The sequence below is a fragment of the Coenobita brevimanus genome, chromosome 14 (genome assembly GCF_032717465.1).
Source record: "Coenobita brevimanus isolate Jiangsu-jjx chromosome 14, ASM3271746v2, whole genome shotgun sequence".
NCBI lineage: Eukaryota > Metazoa > Arthropoda > Malacostraca > Decapoda > Coenobitidae > Coenobita > Coenobita brevimanus.
Genome location: NC_136967.1, coordinates 51,914,389 through 51,918,447, shown reverse-complemented (window position 1 = coordinate 51,918,447; position 4,059 = coordinate 51,914,389). Strand labels below are relative to the sequence as shown.

General features: G+C 38.7%; 1 non-coding gene across 1 annotated transcript; it reads right to left on the bottom strand.

Moving 5' to 3' along the window:
* Window positions 1-414: 414 nt before the first annotated feature.
* LOC145390501 (5S ribosomal RNA) lies at window positions 415-533 on the bottom strand. Its single transcript, XR_013895651.1, has one exon. It is a non-coding gene; the product is annotated as a 5S ribosomal RNA (ribosomal RNA).
* Window positions 534-4,059: the final 3,526 nt, after the last annotated feature.

Here is a 4,059-nt window from a genome sequence, read left to right as displayed (position 1 = left end):
ACAAAAGGACAAATTTACCTTTTATGGAGGCAGATTCAAAAGTCTAACTCACTGCCTCAGCTCACGTCAAAAATTCCATATGATATCAAAACAGTATAATTACTATTATGTGCATAATGTTACTACAGGACCGTCTATTATGGTGGACACTATAATACAGCTCCAGTCAATAATCCTATGTATACCCTGTTCAACATGGTGGCGTCTTTTATTCAGCGTAATGTTCATGTAAACCAACAATTTCAACCACAAGAGGAGAGCTTGAAAACTAATCTTTACAGAAGGAAAGGTGTATTTTTCATTCATTCATTGCCAGACGCCATGTATCCCAAATGGGGTGGCCAAGGGCTTAGAGTTAATTGTTTTACAGGGAGGGGCACTAATCCTCCACCAACCCCACTTGACACGTAGGGATGCCAACAGCATCTGGTGTTCCCAGGCGGTCACCCATCCAAGTATTAACCAGACCCAACATTGCTTAACTTCGCTGATCGGATGGGAAGCGGTGTACTCAACGTGGTATGGCCGTTGGCATAACTTCTCCCTAAGCTTAATAACATCGTATGGAGGATTTTCAGTCGATGAAAGAACTGCCAAGGGGATGGTCGTTCTCCTATTCTTCCGGAATAAATCCATATTTCACTCAGTCTCTGGAAGGTCCGGTATTGCATTATTGTATTTTTTGCTACAGACTAAAAACCAACGAAAAGTTACTCACAAAGAGTACCGTACGTAAGAGAGCAAGTCAATATTCATTCAAATTCCATGGAATGAGAACAGTTTGGGGATTTAATTTAATTAAAACAGACCTGGCAGATCTTCCCGGCACTCATTGACATAAAAGCACCCCAGAATAACAATCACACCAGCCATTAATGAGACAGTTCAAACACGTAATCAGTATGGACGATGAATATTTGTGGTCAACTGAAGACAAAGAGTAGTGTATGGCGACATCCGTTCCACGTAGAAAACCAGCTGAACCAAGGAAAAGACTCTTTATTTAATGACACACACACACACACACACACACACACAGTGTATGTGTGCTGTCATTTCATCACCTCTACCGGAGGTCATTCTGGAATACCGAAAAAAGATATTCTTATTAGCAACACAATATCGTCTATGAGTGGGAAATATTCACTTTGTTTTCGTGATATCGTCACACCTCAGCCTTACCGGCTGATTTTGCAGAATATGCATCAATTCCTGTTTGTATGTTATTAATGCTACGAATGTTACTGTAACATTAAAACATTTCGCAAAAGTTAAAGCACTCAGAAAGTGAAACACATGTGCCTGCCAGTTGGTCTAATGACCAAACAACTGACTTTGCCTTGTGACCTTCACTTTAGACCGATTGCTCTCAGATTCGAAAAACTTCGCTCCTGCTTGACTCACAACCTTTCCACATATTTTGGTCTAAATAGGATAAAAAATATTTAAGCTTACCAACTTGTACGACCTTACTCTCTGACTAACTGCTCTCAAAATTTGGTCTAAATCAGATAAAGCCTATTTCCGTTTACCTTGCCATGTGACCTTAACCTTTTGTTGTTCTAAAAGAAACTATGCACCATCCCACTACTAGCCCTCTACCCTTCCATCAAGGTTAGCTCAGATAAATTATTTTTTTTTCCTCTTCACACATAGGCATATGAATCGTGTTTTGACGTTGACCTGTGATCTTTACCTTTGTTCTTAAAACAGACTGCTTTATTTATTGCCTAACCCTCAGTCCTTCCACAAAACTTGGTCAGAATCTGATGAAAACTATTAAAGGTGGCCTTTCTAGGTCAAAATTTGACTTAGCCCTGTGACCTTCATTTTTGACTGACTTTTCAAAAAACAGTTGGATTACTCCTGTCTTACCGTCAATCACTGTACCAAGGTTAGTTAAAGCTGGAGCAAAACTGTTTGAGTTATTTGGTTAACAACGAGAAACAGGTAGACATACAGACAGATACGCACCGACCAAAACAATAATCAGCCCTCGTTTCGCGAGCGCTGGCTTCAAGCCGTAACACTAAATGTTAATGTGTTCCTTGAAAAAAGTGTTTAAGAAGAGGAGCTACAAAATTTCTTACTGCCCAGCATCCTGAAAATAATTCTTAAGAGTCGGTTATGCCGAAGAAAAATCAAGAATTAGTTACCCACCTCCGACCTCCATAACCTTGACTTCGGAGTCCTTGAAGCTGGGGCAGTCCTTCAGCATCTCAGACTGTAAAGTGCTGTTAGTTGTTTTCTCAGCTAAAGAAATTAATGAGTAATTAGCCTGACTGAAATACCAGCAATGATACAGCCCACATCCACTTATCCATTCCCCATAGTTCTGACTTCCGAGTCTTTCTCAAAGCTGGAATAGTCCTCGAGTATCCTACCTCACATTTGTATTTGCCGCTGGTGACGTGGAAAATGTTTTGTAGCACCACCGTCTCAAGCTCAAGTTTCACCTTCTGTACCAGAAGTAGAGGGAATAACATAGAGCCTATCGACTGTACAAGGGTTATTAAGGCAGAATAATTGCTTATGCAGAGTTACACTCTTCCCATACAACATGACCTGTAACTAGAGAACTTACAATCAGGTTCTCCCACTCACACCTTACGCAGCAACACTTCCCAGAGCCAAGGCTCACACTGCCACATAGCACAGTACCCCATCTTATACTTGTAGTCACACCTCACATTGCCCTATAAAAAATCACTAAATCACGCTACACTGCCACCCGTCAAACTCAAAACACAATGTTAAACTTTACATTGCCATACCTTTCAGTACCACCATAACTCATCACACTAGCATACCTCACAATACCAAACCTTGTAGTAGCACACTTCTCAGTGCCATACCTCACATTGTCATATTTCACAGTGCCAAACGTCAAATTGCTATATTAACACTACTTAATCTCTCTCTCTCTCTCTCTCTCTCTCTCTCTCTCTCTCTCTCTCTCTCTCTCTCTCTCTCTCTCTTATTGCCACACTTCGCACAGCCACACACAAGTATAGATATTGGCATGTAACATACTGTATACCGGTAGGTCTTAGAGAACAAACGGATTTATCATTGTTTTTGGTACAGCTACTTATGCATTACCTTATACAAGAACTAGGTATTCCATTTGTATGATATGTAATATAATTTTCTTTCTTTCAAAATGCAACCCGTGAGACCGAAAGTTTCCCACTGTAGAGTCCACATACTGTATTGTAAAATTTTTATTATCGAGTATTTCAGAATTGCAAAGCACCTATGACACTTCCAGTGTTGTACCCAACTTTATTTCTCCATGTCCCTTTGCTCATTTATCTCAGTGTACAGTAAGTTTCCCTAATCTTCTTCAGCCTCTCTTTGTCTGTGTCCTCCTGGATTTACTACTCTTCTTCTATTTACATTTTAGTTTTATAGGAATAAAAGTATATGTTTCTTCTTTCTTTTATCATTATTATTATTATTATTATTATTATTATTATTATTATTATTGTTATTATTATTATTATTATTATTATTATTATTATTATTATTGTTGTTGTTGTTGTTGTTGTTGTTGTTGTTGTTGTTGTTGTTGTTGTTGTTATTATTATTATTATTATTATTATTATTATTATTATTATAATTATTATTATTATTATAATTATTATTATTATTACCATTATTATTATTTTAGTGGTAGGTCTTGGCGACCATCATCCACTCACTTGATGTAGTGCTGCCTACTTCTTCCTTAGCCTTTATCATTCTTTTTCTGTGCCTGCCCCCCTCTCTTCCTATTTCTCCCATCTTTCCTGTCGTTTCTTATTGCCTTCCTTTCCTTTACAGGTGGCTTTACATTGAGTGACAAGCCAAATGGTTTCCTGTAAGCCAAGAAACCATTTACAAGGCTGGGTGGTAACCATATAACCAAACCATCCGTGCTCCCAATGTGTCAACAAGCGGGTTGGTGGAGGGTTAGTGCCCTTCCCCGTAAAACAAAAAACTCTGAGTCAAATGACCACCCCTTACGGGATTATGGCGTCTGGCAATAGATAGATAGATAGATTATTATTATTATTA